Below are 19,066 nucleotides of genomic sequence, written 5' to 3' on the forward strand. Positions count from 1 at the left end.
TTATTTTTAAATATGTGACACTGACATTTTTTTATTGGGGCCAGTGAAAATTTTGGCAGGGCAAGTGAAAACCTGAACCACTGGCCCGACAGGGCCAGTATAAAAAATTATTTGCGCTGAGCCCTGCTGAAGGAACAATTTTGTACCAGTTTAATTTTAGGGGTACAAAACAGTTAACTGTACCTTTAAAATGTACAACATTGTATTATGTTTATATACCTGTAAAGGTACCTTGGGGTACCACCCCAGCGACAAAAAAGGTATCAGCATCTTGTAAACAACGGGTCAGTGAAATTTATGCAGACTGGCATGTCATTTTCAGGGCTGGTTGCACATCATAAAAGCTTCTTGGTCTGAAACTGAAATCCAGTGTTATTGTGCAACACGCTCTCTGGTTCACAAGCAATCAATGGGAGGTTAAAGGGAAAAGGTGATGAATAATGATACAAGAGCATTTTCCCACAAAACAAAGTGCACATTTTGACTGCCAATGTGTCAATTCTGTAGAAATATAAAGTCAACCAGAGCTATTCTCACAGTGGTTCTGGATATGTGAATATTCCCAAGAGGAACAGGATCCAGCTTTCCTTCTTAGAAGTTGGCCTAACTGGAGCTACCATTGAAGGGTGTCAGAGGTTGTGATTTAAACATTCTCCTGTTTTATAACTTATGATTGTCTCTTGGCCAAGTAGGTTAGGTCTTGTAGTTGGTGTGCAATGTCGAAGTTAAGCTTTTTACTGTTAATCACAAAATCTGAACTCTGCGACCCTCATAAAAAAATGCAAATTCTGTCATTTACTAACATTAAAGTCATTTCAAACCTGTAGTTTTCTTTTCAGCGAGACACAAAAGCAGAAAGATTTTAACAAATCTTGGCCATACAATGACATCTCAAGCTGCTTTCACACCACCAGCGACTACACTGTAAAAAATGTGGGTGTTATTTTCAACCCAGCGTTGGGTTAAAAATGGATAAACCCAGCTGTAAACCCAGTGTAAATTAACACAAAGAATGTTTATATTTCTCCCAACAATGGGTTAAACAACATAGCATAGCATAGCATAGGTTAAATACAATAGTGGGTTGGGTTCGTCCCTTTTTGACTCAACATAGACCCTTTTACTGTTACGTGGCAACGTATGCACGCAGTTTGGCAACGGATGTATGGGAAGAATCAGCAGTTAAGCAACACCGACAGAAAAAGTTATTTTAAAAAGATGACTTTATCAACATTTTAATGAAAGCTTGGCGACACCAGCGACAGTTACTGTTAGCGACAGGAAGTGGGCGTGTCCAGCTAGGTGTCAAAGATGAAAAAGCTGACAGACTTTTACAGCAATTACCAATGGGAGTGAAGCAGTGGAGCTCATGTAATCGGTCTTTCGTCAGTTACTGAAAGGACGGTTTAGGGGGTCACATACTGCCACGTTGCGTGTAAGACAACTCGCAGGTATCGCACGCCGGAAGTGCACTTTAATAGGGCGAGCTTAGTCAGACCGAGTGTACTTCCAGATGCAAAATATGCGTTAGCAGCCTATGTGCTCCTGTATAGCTCTGTGGTAGAGCTTTGCGTTAACAACACAAAACGTCAAGGGTTCATTCAGGAACGCACATATTGATAAAAGTAAAACAATGTATATCTTGTAATGTACAGTATTGTTCAAAATAATAGCAGTACAATGTGACTAACCAGAATAATCAAGGTTTTTAGTATATTTTTTATTGCTACGTGGCAAACAAGTTACCAGTAGGTTCAGTAGATTCTCAGAAAACAAACAAGACCCAGCATTCATGATATGCACGCTCTTAAGGCTGTGCAATTGGGCAATTAGTTGAAAGGGGTGTGTTAAAAAAAATAGCAGTGTCTACCTTTGACTGTACCAACTCAAAACTATTTTGTACAAACATTTTTTTTTCTGGGATTTAGCAATCCTGTGAATCACTAAACTAATATTTAGTTGTATGACCACAGTTTTTTAAAACTGCTTGACATCTCTGTGGCATGGAGTCAACCAACTTGTGGCACCTCTCAGCTGTTATTCCACTCCATGATTCTTTAACAACATTCCACAATTCATTCACATTTCTTGGTTTTGCTTCAGAAACAGCATTTTTGATATCACCCCACAAGTTCTCAATTGGATTAAGGTCTGGAGATTGGGCTGGCCACTCCATAACATTAATTTTGTTGTTTTGGAACCAAGACTTTGCCCGTTTACTAGTGTGTTTTGGGTCATTGTCTTGTTGAAACAACCATTTCAAGGGCATGTCCTCTTCAGCATAGGGCAACATGATTCCCCTATTCCCCTTCAAGTATTTTAACATATGCAAACTGATCCATGATCCCTGGTATGCGATAAATAGGCCCAACACCATAGTAGGAGAAACATGCCCATATCATGATGCTTGCACCTCCATGCTTCAATGTGTACTGTGGCTTGAATTCAGAGTTTGGGGGTCGTCTCACAAACTGCCTGTGGCCCTTGGACCCAAAAAGAACAATTTTACTCTCATCAGTCCACAAAATGTTCCTCCATTTCTCTTTAGGCCAGTTGATGTGTTCTTTGGCAAATTGTAACCTCTTCTGCACATGCCTTTTTTTAACAGAGGGACTTTGCGGGGGATTCTTGAAAATAGATTAGCTTCACACAGACATCTTCTAACTGTCACAGTACTTACAGGTAACTCCAGACTGTCTTTTATCATCCTGGAGGTGATCATTGGCTGAGCCTTTGCCATTCTGGTTATTCTTCTATCCATTTTGATGGTTGTCTTCCGTTTTCTTCCACGTCTCTCTGGTTTTGCTCTCCATTTTAAGGCATTGGAGATCATTTTAGCTGAACAGCCTATCATTTTTTGCACCTCTTTATAGGTTTTCCCCTCTCCAATCAACTTTTTAATCAAAGTACGCTGTTCTTCTGAACAATGTCTTGAACGACCCATTTTCCTCAGCTTTCAAATGCATGTTCAACAAGTGTTGGCTTCATCCTTAAATAGGGGCCACCTGATTCACACCTGTTTCTTCACAAAATTGATGACCTCAGTGATTGAATGCCACACTGCTATTTTTTTTGAACACACCCCTTTCAACTAATTCAACTAATTGCCCAATGGCACAGCCTTAAGAGCGTGCATATCATGAATGCTGGGTCTCATTTGTTTTCTGAGAATCTACTGAACCTACTGGTAACTTGTTTGCCACGTAGCAATAAAAAATATACTAAAAAGCTTGATTATTCTGGTTAGTCAAATTGTACTGCTATTATTTTGAACAAGACTGTACATCTAGTCGTTTTGGATAAAAGTGTCTGCCAAATGCAGGGGATCGCACAGCGGCCGCGCCGTTCTAAATCAACTGAACACATTGTTTTCTATGAGTATACGCACACCGGCGCCGCCAGGTGGCGCCTGTCCACGCCGCCCAGCTGTGACTCAGGAAGTTGCTCAAATCCCTGTCGCGCCACACAGCGCCACTCACATAGTTTAACATTAAATAACATCATATTTGTCCCAAATCATTAACGAATAACATTGGCTGCTAACGTATATTTTGCATTTTGAAGTAGACGCTATCTGACGAAGCTCGCGCTATTTAATGTGCACTTCCGGTTTACAATACCTTGGAGTTCTCCTAGGCGCGACACATAATGTATGTACATAATCTTTAGCGATTTTGGACATATTTGATGTTATTTACTGTTAAACTATGCGAGAGGCACTCAGGGCCTGGCAGAGATTAGAGCAGCGCCCAAAGTCACAGCCGCCATCATGCACCGCCAGTGTGTGTACATTTATAGAAAATAGTGTGTTCGATTTTAAGATAAATTGCACGACGCTGCTCGCCTGGTGTGCGACTCACTTTACTCAGTAGGACAACCAAAATTAGGAACACCCCCTAAGGATCTGGTGACACACAGTGACAAAGACCAAAAAACACGATCTTTTTTATAAAGTTTTTTTTATAAATCTGTTATAAATAATCTTTTTATATTCCAATTTTTTATTCTAAGGGACTTACAAATAAGGGAACATTTAACATTTTGTCTAAGAAGCCCACAATAGGAAAAGTCTGAACATGTAGTAATACAGTTGAAGCTTTGGAAGGCTGAATAACATAGTGTAAAAAATGAGACGCTCATTAAACAAAGCTACCAACCATCTGGCTTCAATATATCGGCTTTCAATATACATGTTAAATTGTTTGGATTTCTTGACAATATGTGGTCACTACAACTGTCATTTAAAAAACAAACAGCTCCGTTAAGATTCTTCAAAATCCTTTTATGCTCCATGGAAAAAAATATAAGTATAAAATTTGAAACAAATGATGCTGTGTAAAGTGATGTTGCGTAAATAATGACAGAATTTTTATTGTTATAAACTATTCCAACAGCTCAGCCACATATACGTATACATTTCTGAAATGTGAAAAACATTTTCCATTGCATAGTACCCTACTGGTCAGGTCGTGTCAGCTCACCTTACTTTAGCTTGGTTAGCTTTACCATTGAGTTTAATACCACTTCAGAGTGGGAGGGATTTTTAGCCTGTCGTTATATTTGCACTGCCTACTACAAAAAGTGGGAGCGAGCATGGTTGGAATGCAGTGTTTGCCATAAAAAAAAAAAATTGACCATCAGAAATAAATGTTTGCACATCGCATTTATCACTACCTCTGTCTCACATGACATTGTCTGTACAATCACCCCGTGACATCGTCATACATGCAGACGTCAAAAAACTGTAAGGAAAACACTGGTATGGTGTTCCTAATTCTCAGCTTGTGTATATTTTTCACCGCTAAAAGAGAGTTAGTGCTTACAACAAAGCATAGTTGACAACAGGCTTGCTCAAGACAGCGTAAGCACGAAGGTAAAGCTAATCTTGTGTTTAGCAGTGACGCTGGTAGTAACGATTCTTAGACCAATCAGTAATCTACAGTGTTTTCAAATCATGTTTTATTATCAGCTCGGGTCCCTTGGAACCCATACTGAGGTGGTACAAAAAAGTATCGGGTACTACGTACTGCCTCCAGTGGAAAAGCCCCCAAAAGTAAGCTGACCCGACCCAACCTGTGGGGTACTATGCAATGGAAAAGCGCCATATCATTCAGAAAAAAAACACGGTTCATTTACGTCCTTGCCTGTCTTCTTTACTTTGACAATAAATGGCAATGTCAAATGGGTATCGATCTGGCATTCTCAAAGGCGGCCAACTGGGCTGATTTTAATTCAAGCTGAAATACTGAATGAAAAAACCACGTCGAGCATGCACAGAACTTCAAAACAAGATTATTTTTGAATTTGGGTGGTCATTTTTTTGGGTTGGCATTGTTCGATTGTTTGAGGCAACATTGTTGCAAGCACACCAACTCCCATGTATTCATCATTGTTTTCTGGAAGGGCTGGCCTTTGCTGCTACCCTCTGGGACTCTGCACAGCGGAGTAGCATACTGGAAGGCTATATAGAGTGCACTAGAGAGTTGAGCGATTTCCCAATTTATGATCTCTCAGCCCTTTAAAGGTTGATTTAATATTTGCCCGAGAGGTTCTGGAAGGCTTCCCAAAACTAAAAAGGAAGATAAATAAAAACAAAACAAAAAAGGGAGTCGGGTGTTGCTTAGCTAACCTTTAATGCACTTGTTGGTGAACTTATCCAACAATAAGCAGTATTTATTAGTCCGGGTGAAGTGAAGGGGGACCGAATACAGCTTCGCACAGGAGCAAGGTCCATCTTTAGCCGTGGCTCCTAATGGACCCCGTTTCGACATGAGTTTGCTGAAATGACAAGCGATGATGTTGATCTACAGCATGTCAGGAGGGAAGAGACCCGAATTGCTTTTCCAACTGCTCGCCGAGTGCCAGGTTATATTCAAGTCGCTTGGAAAAATAAAGCAGTGCCTTAGCCATTAAGATCTGTGCTATGGGTGCCAAGGCAAGCTGAAGCTAGCGTTGCCAAACCACCTGGATGCAAGAGCGCTTTATCTCATGTACGCAATTAAAGCAGCCAAGGCCAGCAAAAGTACAGATGCCTCCAAGTTGTCTGAAAACATTTGGCGTATATTTGATGTATCCAAACACTGATAAATCACCCGCTTATTTTGCCATGTGATTTCATTAAAGGTGATTGAAATTAGCTCGTGACAGCCTTTCAAGTTGGATTCGGTGTGCTTGGTCATGAAAGAAACCCAACCTCAACTGATGGCATTTTTGGTTTTGAATGTGCCATAACTTTTAACATAGGCCAAGTCTGTACAAATATGAATAGCTCAACAAAGTATGCAAAAAGCACACAACACAGTAACCAAATCCACAATTACGGGTGTGGAACGACATGAGGGTGAGTAATAAATGAAAACGTTTTCATTCTGGGGTGAACTAACGCTTTAACAGTTATGTTTTATCAGCCTGATCTCACGAGAATTCATACAAATTTTACGAGTTGGCTATTTTGTATGAATTCATTTAAAATGAATCATGCAACAACGTACGATTATTGTTAAAAACATTAAGGGAACTCCTCCACTAAACCCGGCCCTAAACCAAACATCAAAGGGTTCAAGGCAAATCGTAACAAAAATGTACGATTTGGTCGTATGAATTAATACGAATTAGCCACCTCGTAAAATATACATTATATGAATTGCCACGAGACAGCAATGGTATAATAAAACAATATAAATTAAATCACAACATGTTCACCATACCCAATGCATTAGCTATTAACAAATAAGCTCATTATTTTGACAGAAGACACACATTAGTTATAATGGTTCCAACTATATCACACATTCAGGTTTTGAGGCCAGCTACAGATTAGCCATAAACTGCTGGCTTTGGCCGATCCTATAAATGAAAACATCTCAGCTCTTTATATCCGGAGTTTGAGCCCTGGCCGCTGGAAAGACGGATACGCTTCCACCGCTGCAGGCCACTTTAAAGCTACACATGTTTTCAGGGATGTTTATTAATGTCTTCACTGGAGGGACATTTTTTCACTTTCCCCACAAACGGGCAATAATGGACACTTTTGTGCAGCCAGGTAAACGAAGACGAATCCACTCTTATGTCGTCTGAAATATCTGGTAAATAAACAAGGGGACTGCCAGAACGTCCAAGCGGTCGGTTTCATAGATAGCTCGAGTGTAATTTGGGACCAAACAGAGACATTTAGGGCAGCCACCTGAGGGCTTCAGCACTGACGTCAAGCCACAAGTTATTTTAAGCAGTGGGTCAAAGGTGGCCTATTTCTTTCACAGAATGTTGCCCGAACAGAATGAGTTGTACATTAAAACCTGTGTTAAATCGCAGACCTCGCTTTTAACTAATGGGCGATGTGAAAAGCTTTCATCATAAACTTACATGGTGTGTGAGCTATCTGGCATAGTGGTGTGGTATAGGAAATCAATATGTCCCATTTCTGACTTCAGACTCATTCAGAGAGCAAATAAGAGCTGCTTTAGTGTGGCAACATAATCAGTTATCTAAATTATAGTAAATTACATCAAGAGTGTAACTCAGATTTCATGATGTTATTCAACATTTTAGCAGAATTGGTCAGATCTGCAACAGCTTTAAATGTGAAGTGTTTCATTTCATTTTCTTTGAAAATGTTTTCCCCATGCCAGAATAATTTGCAAAGATAGCTACATATAAGCCACTGGATGGTTGCTTTCCTCAATAAGTGTAAACATTTGTTCTGTGCCACTATCAAACATTGCTCAGTTTACTTGAGCATCCTGCACGACACAGCAATAGAAGCTCAACCAATGGTGTTAATATGGCGTGGGACTACCTGTTTGGCCAAACAATGGCAGATCAGGGACATCATTTTTAAAATTGCATATATGGTCCCAGTGGAACAACAGATTTGTTTCATTTCAAGTTTATTCCTTAAGCACTCTTCACAGTTTTGCATCGTTGCAAAGCAGCTTTATACATGATATACATGGTAACACTTTAGCATGGAGAAATACATAATCTATGCCTCAATAAACTCCTAATTTCATGCTTAATAATACTTATTAAGGTAGTGGTTGTAGAGTTTAAGTGTAGGTATGGGGTAGGATTAACAGATGTAGAATATGGTCTTGCAAAGCCTAGAGTATAGTCTGTTTTTTATGTGTACGCCAATGTACAAAGACATTCGACACGTGTGCACTGCGACAAAATGCAATGCATCTCCTGGGCTACATACTTTATTCTCCTGTACATTGATGCGTGCAAAGCACATGTGGTTATAAAAATTACGCCAAAACTGCGTCATGTGTACTTTACGCATACTGTACGCAGAATCTCGCGTACGTGTTAAACAGCATTCTAGTTTAAGGCATTGATCTGTGCTTTAAAAGTACTAATACTGTAAACAACCAATCTGCTAGTATTATTGTACAATTGTTCTTAATACTAAAGTGTTACTGTAAATATTATGCCACAGCATCTCAGTAGAATTAAGGTCAGGACTTTGACTAGGCCGCTTCAAAGTCTTCATTTTGTTTTTCTTCAGCCATTCAGAAGTGGACTTGCTGGTGTGTTTTGGATCATTGTCCTGCTGCAGATCCCAAGTTCGCTTCATCTTGATGTCACAAACAGATGGCCAGACACTGTACTTTAGGATTTTTTGGGTAGACAGCAGAATTCATGGTTCCATTTATCACAGCAAGTCTTTAAGGTCCTGAAGCAGCAAACAGCCCCAGACAATCACATTACCACCACCATATTTTACTGTTGGTATGATGTTCTTTCTCTGAAATGCTGTGTTTCTATTATGCCAGACGTAATCAGACATACACCTTCCAAAAAGTTCAACTTTTGTCTCATCAGTCCACAGAGTTTTTTCCCGAAAGTCTTGGGGATCATCAAGATGTTTTCTGGCAAAACTGAGATGAGCCTTTATGTTATTTTTGCTCAGCAGTGGTTTTCGTCTTGGAACTCTGCCATGCAGGCAATTTGTGCCCAGTCCCTTTCTTTTGTTGGAGTCATGAACATTAACCTTAACTGAGGCAAGAGAGGCTTGCAGTTCTTTGGATGTTGTTGAGAGGTCTTTTGCGACCTCTTGGATGAGTTGTCGCTGAGCTCTTAGGGTAAATTTGGTCGGCCAGCCACTCCTGGGAAGATTCACCACCATTCCATGTTTTCGCCATTTGTGGATACTGGCTCTCACTGTGGTTTGCTGGATTCCTAAAGTTTTAGAAATGGCTTTATAACCTTTTCCAGACTGATAGATTTCAATTACTTCCTCTCATTTGTTCCTGAATTTCTTCTCAACATAATGTCTAGCTTTTGATGATCTTTTGATCTACGTCACTTTGTCAGGCAGGTCCTATATAAGTGATTTATTGATTGCAAACAGGTGTTGCAGTAATCAAGCCTGGGTGTGGCTAGAGAAACTGAACTCAGGTGTGATAAACCACAGTTATGTTTTATTAAATTCATAGTGCTATTATGAAAATTGGATATCAGATTTTTCATAAAAAGTACATTAGCGACATTAACTGTAAAAACAACTTTCAGAAGGATTTTAATCATAATATTTTAATAGTCTTATTAAAGATAACATAACACTACACAGCTTCTGCTAATCTCCTATTAATCTTAAATTCTGTAGTATTGCTTTTGGTTTTTCAGATCTATAATAGACAGATCAGCTGTACTGCTACTCTCCAAAAAAGCCAAGCTCCCGGACGCGTACCGCGGAAAGAGCGAGTCACGAGCAAGCAACACACACAAAACATTATCCCACTATCTCGGGATAACTTATGATTTACTACATGTTTGTGTTGTTTACATTATATGCACTTACCAACAAAACACAGACATTTGATGCAGTTTTACCGCCTGCAACTCATGCCCTGGTTGTTTTACGAAATCCAGCATTAAACAAACACACTTGCACAACTATGCTTCTACCCCAGATAAACAAACTACATCCGTTGTTTCCATAATGTTGGGTTATTTGGAAAGCTGAACAAGCTTAAACTCCCCTACAAACAACAACACACTAAATTGACATTGATTTCGTGTCAGTTCTTGATGTGTGCTTCCAGGTGAAGTGCCTATATAAGGATTTCCAGTGTGTTTTCCAGCACTCGTTATGCAACAGAATTGGTAGTCGAATAAAACTTTCCGAAAATCCATCATACGTCTAAATGGTTTTTTGAACTTTTGTCCATGTTTAGCACGAGGAATCCAACTCTTTAACTGTGTTAAGTCAGAATGCATGAAATACCATTAGACCCTTCTTTAAGCAAATATAAAGCTTTTCATTTCAGTGATGCTAAGGATAAAAATATTTGTCTGCCAAGATTGTAATTGGTTTTTAAATTAAAATGTAATTAAATTGATGACAACTACATCTAAAGACAAAGTAGATGTTAATACAACGCTAGCCTATAATACGTTGTACAGGTTACAAAACAGAGAGCTTCTATATTAATAAAAATAATAATAATAATATATTTTTTTTTTAAGTAGTAAGCTTTCTCGAATGTATTTGGGCATCCTTGAATGTACAACTAATTGGTGTGAAACCAGGTTCAGCGAGAAACCTTTGATATTCCAGGACAAGATCTATTTTTACAAGAGTGCTGTTTTTAAGGCAGTTTCATTTCTTTGTGCAGTCTAGCTGAAGTTAAATCAGGAGTGCATCATAAAGCAGATCATGCAAAGAACTGGCATGCAAATGCGCGAGAGAAGCCATCACTTATAAAAGACCATTCCAGCTGAAGAGATGGCTCGGAAAGGGAAGTGCTATTAGGAGTACGACTTAGCCCAGGCCTTTTCCTGGCCTTGTCAAAAGAACCTCTCTCTCTCCAAGTCAGAGACATGAACCACAAATTCCTCTTAATTTAGTGAGCTATATTAATGCTTCTTCGTCATCTGGTTTAATCCAAATACAGATCATGGCACTACCAAAAAATGACATTTGCTCTTGGCACACCAGTTGTGGGATTATCTCGAGCCTCTTCAGTCAGGTTTTACAGTACACTCACTACTCTGAGGTTTGGATATTTCTTACACGCTATATTGGGGTGTTACTTTAATTTTAGTAGTTTTGTGCGTGTTACCTCTTCCTCCTGTTTTGCATAGTTTCCTGAAAGAGGTTTTGTCCGAAGAGACACCAAACTCTCAGACTGTTAAATTTTACAGCTGACATCCATAAGCTCAGTATTCTTTGCTTCTGACTGACAGAACTAATGAAATTGAATTGCTAATGGTAAATACTTCATTATCTCCAGTGCTCCTCTGCATTTCAAACTGACATTATCTGTCAAACAACACCATCGGCTTTAAACATCAACATGTGACACTAAGGAACAGCAGAACAAAAGCACAGCACCAAGTGTCAACAAAAATTGAGTGCTACTTTGACAGGGTTAAGCAACCAAATTATAAACATAGGAAAAAACTATCCTTCTATTGTTTGGACTCCTGAGTGCCTTTGAGAGCGCTGTATAGAGAGAAGGACTAAGTGTCCATTTAGCACGCAGCGTCCAGACAGTGCAGGGAAATAAGCGTGCATTTCTGTCAGGAGTCGGTGCAAGGCATTACATCACACCAGACTCACAGACTTGAAAGCAGCCAACCCAGACAGCCACTCAATGGGAGACAAAAAGAGAATCTCTAAGCGAGAGAAGGGATGATGTAACTCGACACATTTATTGTATTCCCAGCATGGGATGGAGCACGAGGTAATTGCAAGCAAAATGATACGGTCGGATATTTATGTTTGGTGACGGGAAACAAAAGGGGCTCCATTTTAGGTTTAATGATGCATACTGTCATACCTTCTATCATATCCACTGATTAACAACCGCTCTTAAAAGACGAACGGAAAAAGGCAAAACAATCAGCATGCTACCTATCTCGCGCAGCCAGGCCCCAAATCAAATAACACAGCCGGGGAGACTGATTACCACATGAGAGAGCGAGTCTGCCAAATATAGAGCTTTAATTTCATTAGAAATGAAGAATCATGTTTCTCAACATCAGCAGAGTTTCAAGGCCATCAGGGATCAGAGCTGTGGAAAAGATTCACACGAATGTAAGTGCTCGCAGAGGTTAGCTGCGAAAAATGCCATGTTTCATCGCAATGATGTAATCACTTTCAGCACAAAGGCTTGCTGAGTTTGGTGCACCCGGACAGACCCGTCAGCGAGTTGGACAGGAAGTAAAAGCCTGGACTTTGCAATGGGAAAGGGTGTGGACACACCCTTACTCATTGAGAGAAATGGAATCAGGCTGCTACAAAGATATCTGCTACAGATGTCCACAAAGACCCCATGACATCAAAATATGAGGTTTGTGGGTTTAGTCAATAAGTGTCAGCTTTGAGGATATTTATATGCCATATAGTCCTTAATGTTTACAAAATAAATCGCACCCAAAAAAATAAAACCAAAAATAATGATGACTCATCCAATCAAATGCTTTACTGTGGGTTTACACCAGACGCAAGTTCAACGATTTGCATGAGTAGATTACATACAAAGACACGATCAGATGCGTCCTCGCGAGGGGCGATGCCAATGATGCAAAATGGGCGGCGCGTTTGCCGTGAAAACACGCGCTGCTCGCCTCAAACGCGTCTTCGCCCAAGTTGAAAATTAAACTAGAGCGAAAAAAAATCACATGACACGAAGTTAAATCCCGCTAGTAATCTAGAGCGAGTAACGCGATGCCCGCGTTTGTTGTGTACTTAGCTTTAGAGTTCCAATGATTTAGGGTGCTTTCACATATACACTGTTTAGGTCGGCCCAAATGACGTGTCGCTCCGAGTACGGTTTGTTTGGGTCAGTGTGAACACAACAGCCGCACTCGGGTGCACACTAAAAGGCCGCTCCGAGACCGCTCTAAGCAGGTGGTCTCGGAGCAGCTGTCGCCGAACTCTGGGGCGACCCACCTGTGGTGTGAACACTGCTGGACCTCGGGCCGAACCAAATACACAAAGTACTCCACATGTTTGAGCCACTGGGCTTCCGTTGTGACGTGAGCCAGGTGTTATATTATGGGTTAACAACAAACAAGCCAATCCTGGTCCGTTGCAGAGATTCGCTGTCTCCTTTACGTTTGAGCTGATGATTTTATAAATCCATAGCTGTCCTCCACACACAAATAGTGACATTACAGGCTTTTTAGCAAACGGCTCCGTGAGAAAGGTTTTAATAGATCAGCTATGCAATTTCGATTTAAAGCAAAGAAACTTCGCAAAGACGTGCATCGTTTATCTCCACATCTTGATAGCTGCGCTCTCCCTGTCAGGCTGGTTGTCGTGGAAACATGGGGGTGGTCATGAGACGGTAAGAGCTGTCAGAGACCAATGACAGCGCTGACCGTTGTCACGTGGTGTACGGTGCGGCATTTCGAGTACAGTAAAAAAAAATGTGAACACGGACCGCACTAACTGAAAAATGATACAATGTATTTTGGTGCGCTCCAAGGCCGCACCACGGTGCGCACCAACATGTGTGAAAACACCCTTAGAGTAGCAAATCACAGATCATGGCTACACTGTAACAAATTTCTGTAATTTTTACAGCTAAATTTTACAGTTACTTCTTGTTCTGTGATTTTACAAAGTTTAGCTGTACATTGCAATGCATTGTGGGTCAAAAAACTATTACAGAAGTTGACAGCTTTTTCCCCACAATAAATTACAGGTATATTTGCGCTTCCCTGTAAATGATGCAGTATTACAGTTATTCACTGTTGAAGGCGTTGCACGAGTCAGCTTGACGCCATTTTAAGTCGGATTGCAGAGGAGCAGTCACATTGCCACGCCACTCATCCACAATATGTAAGTACTATTATAAATTGCTATTATAATTGTTAATGTTGGTTGAAATAACCTAAGTTTACCGTGTATAAGCCCCACAATAAAGTTAATAAAGAAATTTTGAACAAGCAATCCCAGGTGAAGCAGTTTAGTGGTTAAAACAAAGTAAATGGTATAACTTTAATGTTAACCCTTTTCATATTTATATTGGACTTGGACAATGTATGTGGGTTAACGTCACTCAGGCATGCAAGCAGGGTGCGTGCATGCGCGTATGTGCACGTGCACATTGATGCATATAGGTCTTATACATGCATACATATATTTTGAAATATAAAAATGTAAACGAGGATCAGATATAGAGTTTTTAACAAACGTGCGTGTTCATAGGCGCCAAATTCTTTCTCCGCCGGTGGCAGCGTCATGCTTACTTAGCAACGAAAGAAGCTCTGAAGCGCCCACGCGCTTTGAAGAGGAGAAAAGCGGCGCGGTCACGTTTCCCGCGTGGTTTCAGACGCGACATGTAATGTAAATGTTAAAGCAACTGTGCGTATGTGTTGGCCGTTTCGGTGGCTGCCCGAGCCGAGCCCCGGAGGACCCAGGGGATCAGGGCATATCTGCGTGTTTCTTTGTAGCACTTCCACTCATAAAACAACAAGTGAGAAACCTTTTTGTGGTTATAATGTTTCAACCTGCGCTGAAAACGCGTTCTGATGATGTACTGGTAGCGCAGATTGATACTTTTTCGCAACTTTGAATGACTAAGAGGGAACGTCCGTTTCTCAACCGAAGGCTGCAACCTCCGGAGGTCGCATATGCAGGCTGTATGTCATCAAGCCTTATTATTTTCATACATTTGCAACTCATAAGCATATTACAACAATGTATGATCAACAAAGAATAACAGTCAAGCTTTCAAAAATGATATTGGTATGAAAAATGACTGTATATTTGAATCCATGTTTCTTTGTCTTTTAGGTGTTGGCAACAGCAACAGACGTTGAAAAAACACTAGCTTCCTGTCTATTTTTGTAAGTATTTTTGTAATGAGTTGTAAAGCATTGTAAAGAGAGGCTATGAATGTATGAAGGACACACATTAGTTTAACTTGGATATGTTTATGTGGAAGGCAACAGATTTTTTTGCATGTAAACCATTTGTTTATGCTTAGGTGAATTGCTCACAGCAAGCGTTTGGATGCTGAGCATTGGGTGGTTGTGCATCCACATCCCCACTTCGTGGCTGGAAAGGCAGTTTGTTTTCTAGCTACTACAACTTCAATTTTGTGTACCAGGAGCAAGCATCTTGCACACTGGAGTTTATTCAAAGGTAACTTGAAGTACAATGCGGTTTATCATTATTTTGTAAAGTGTGCTATTATGAGTAACAGAGATTTTATTTTGCTTTAAGTGTACTTGCAGGAAATCCATTTAACATGATTTTTTTAGTTGATAAATTGGGTTAAGTTAGCAGTTATTTACCCAAATGCTTTATATCATTGCAGAACCAATTCATTGTAACATTCAAACATTGACAATAAAGATTTATTTGATTATATATTTTGAAAAGTTGTTTTGCATTGGGGTAACTGAGCATTTAGGTAAATAAACTGCAAACTTGCTTTTTTTGTTAAATGGCATTCACAAGAAATACCAGATGAACGTTCATTTTACAGTAATGCATGATTTCATATGCCCACCCAGCCCTCACCCTCCCCACTATGGCACAGTGATGCTCAAAGCAAACACACCAAAAAGAATCTGTATGCATATACTGTATACACACACATATACACACACCCACATACATATACTGAAACATAAACATATCTCACCTACCTAGATGTTTTTTAACAAAAAAAAAGAGATTTGCATGACCTTTGCCGATCATTCATTTATTCATGGTTTCATTGGGGTATGAATGAGACTTTGTTATGAAAACCATAGGATTCGGAGTCATAGGATTAGTTCTTTTCGAGTTTTTTCACAAGGCTGTAGGCTTACATGTTATCAACCGTAGTGATGTAAAAAGTTTATTTTCATGTGATTTTGTGATTTCAGATGCTTCATTGGACTGAACCCATCCACCAAGACAGCAAAGGTGGTTAGCCAAAAAAGCGGGAAGGTACAGGAGAAAAAGAACAACTGCATTAACCCTAACATCTCCTCTCTACTCAAGCGGCTGATAGATTTTGAATGGCTTCAATTGTAAGTCTCAAGCGACTTCCTCACAATATGAATGGACACTGAATTTAATATGATTTTCACTGAATGTTAAGAAAATAAATAGAATATGCTGTTAAGAAAAAGACCTTCTGAAAATGTACAGTATTGTAACACTGTATTTTGTTTTAATAATAAACATTCATGATTTTGCATCTTGGACTATGGTTTTATTTAGCAGTTGAAGAGAATCTTATCCAATGATGTTTGGATTTAAAGCAGGCCTGGTCTTATTTAAAACACTTTACAATAGGCATCAGCAAAGATGCGAATGTAAAGAACAAAATTAACGATTTATTTTTTACAACAACATAATGTATTGTAAAATATTAACAGATTTTTGCTGGCAAATCGAGTTGGCAGCAAAAAGATGTAATTATTTCAAAACACAATATGTTGTTGTAAAAAAGATTCTACAATAACATATTGTATTGTGAGGAATTTACAGATATTACCTGGCAACTCTAGTTGCCAAGTAATATCTGTAATTTGAAAAGAAAACAAGATAATGTTGTAAACTAAATTACAATAAAGTAGTGTTTTAATATAAAAACCTAATACTTTGCTGTAATTTATGTACAACAATAACCTGTAAATGAAATCCAGTATTATACTGTAATTAATTTTTACAGTTATTAAAAGCAAATTCACAAGACTTTACAAGATTTTACTGGCAACTTTTTTGCCAGGTACTTACTGTAAAATCTAAAGGCAAATTCGTTACAGTGTATGACACAAATAAAGCCAACTGGCCCTTTAAATAAAGGTTCAGCCTTTTTTATGCCCCATATAAAATAGCCATACATTTAATCAATATGTGTGTTTCTTGGCAATTAAATCCCAGCGGTTAACGCAAAGCCCCACTAGTTGAACTACAGTGCACTTGTTAAAAGATTTATTGGGGTCTTTACATATTGTCGCACTCCTTCCGAAAGCTTGTTTGTCCAAATTCACTATTTTTCAATAAACTTATTGATTAAATATTTGCAAAACCTACTGACATACTGCATATAAAGGGTGGCTAATAATAATGGTTTATGACCAAAAAATTTAAATCACAAAATATAGAGATGCAAGATTTTAGAAGGACTGCGATACCATCAAGCCGTGATTTGGAGATATACGTTCACATTCAAGTTGTCTAAATCTGCAGTTACGTTATGATTCCCAGCTTTTATGTTATTAACTGTAAAGAGGAATGATCGTCTAGTGCAGGGATTTCCCAAAGCGCTACAGAGTTTAGGTCCAATCAAACTTACCAACCTGTGATTGTCTAGTTATCATGAAGACCTTGATAAGCTTGCTCAGGTGAGTTTGATCAGGGTTGGAGCTAAACTCTGCAGTGCTCCGGCCCTTTAGGGTAAGATTTGGGGAACCCTGGTCTAGTGCTTGGAAAAGCAAAGTAAACTGCAGTCTACAAATCTGAGGCATTTTTTCTGTGATTATTAAATTATGTGCTGTATGAAATGAAGAATAAATAATTAACCAAATAGGATAAGCAAAGCTAACATATTCACATTTTATATTCAAATGGCAGGGACTTAGCACATGCTCAATGTTATATACTAGACAAAAGAAAGGCTGACTGAAATGCTTGTTCAGTTTTTTTTTTGGCATAGAGACAGGTTCCTCATTTGGATCTTCTCAGTCTTGAACCGCAAAAGCAGAAATGGGTTAACATAAGCTTGAGCAAGCTTGCCAAAGTGGAAGTGAATTTTTATCAAATTCTAATTTTGAAATGTACTTATTCAGCCTCTTACTGCATCTTTGGGAACAAAACTGACCACCTGTTACAGATTACATCCTCTGATGCGCACCAAAAGCCAGTGCTACACTTGTGGCTAACAGTTTGCCCTGAATAGATAGGCCAAGTGTTTTACATTAGATTTTGTTTGTTCCAAGGGTGTGTATACTGCATGCCTGCATGTGTGTGTCTTGTTTCCTGGGCCAGTGTCTGGTGTCAAAGGTGTCTGTTTCTTTATTGGTGAATTACTATGGAGGAAAACCAGAGGTCTGAGAACATTCAAACATGTTTTGTCACTCCATTTTAAATGGATTCGCTTACGTTAAAGGTCCCGTTCTTTCTGTGTTTTTGAAGATTTGATTGTGTTTACAGTGGGCAATATAACATGTGTTCATGTTTCATGTGTAAAAATACGCAGTATTTTTCACACAATTTACACAATCTGTTTAGCGCGGTTTTCACTGTCCTCAAAACGGTCTGATGTCTTCCTTGTTCAATGAAGTCCCTCCTTCAGAAATACGTATTGAGTTTTGATTGTGTAGCTTGTTTAGTTTGTTGTGATTCGACATCAGGTTAGCTTGCCGTTAGCGTAGCTGGCAACTGACGTATTCCTGTGGGCGGAGTTTAGTCAAAAAACGGTTCTACTGATGTCATTAAAGCAACACTTTGTAGTTTCCATGTAAAAATGACTTACAGCTCCACCATGTGGTTGAAAAGCGCAACAGTGCCTGGTATCAGACACTCTTCTGCAGGCAGGGGGAGGGGCGGGGCTGTGTTCCCTACCCTCCACCGCCACTTTCAGAGTGTGCTTGTAGCAGCTAGGAGGCTGCTCAGGTTGCAGCAACAGTACAATTTGTCCAGTTAAAAGTTGTTCTATCACTGAAATAATTTTAGAGACATAATTTAAAGGTAAAAAAACTACATAGTGTTGCTTTAAAGCAGGAAGTAGAGGGCTGTAGTCCAAACCGGCCATTCGCTGTACGCTTCTAAAGGCGAATTCTGTTAAAGAAAATATATCGCCTGGCAGTGAACTTTGAGCTTTATAATTTACAGGTATTATTTATGCTATTATAGCAACATTATACACTGTTTAAAAAATGGGATCAGAAAGAACGTGACCTTTAATTTCTGGCTGCTGGTGAGATATTGGTAAATCAAGGGCTAGAATTAAAGAAAAGCTGAAGAAATTGTTACAGCATATGATGAAAATGATGAGAACAGTAAGGTGGGGAATTTCTATATAAAAACCAAGCAAATCTTTCAGGAAGTGTCTTGCAACAAAATGCATTAAGGTTTTGGAACTAAAGTTGTGCAAACATTGCTCGT

At 39.3% G+C, this 19,066-nt stretch overlaps 1 protein-coding gene and 1 long non-coding RNA gene across 3 annotated transcripts in view; one reads left to right on the top strand and one right to left on the bottom strand.

Moving 5' to 3' along the window:
* The window catches only part of rnls (renalase, FAD-dependent amine oxidase), a 59,267-nt gene that overhangs the window by 34,343 nt on the left and 5,858 nt on the right, over nucleotides 1-19,066 (bottom strand). The window lies entirely within an intron of this gene.
* Nucleotides 13,873-16,722, top strand: LOC135732882 (uncharacterized). The gene is made up of 3 exons (XR_010526839.2): nucleotides 13,873-14,805; nucleotides 14,946-15,103; nucleotides 15,835-16,722. It is a non-coding gene; the product is annotated as an uncharacterized lncRNA (long non-coding RNA).

Source organism: Paramisgurnus dabryanus, chromosome 1 (genome assembly GCF_030506205.2).
Source record: "Paramisgurnus dabryanus chromosome 1, PD_genome_1.1, whole genome shotgun sequence".
NCBI classification, from domain to species: domain Eukaryota; kingdom Metazoa; phylum Chordata; class Actinopteri; order Cypriniformes; family Cobitidae; genus Paramisgurnus; species Paramisgurnus dabryanus.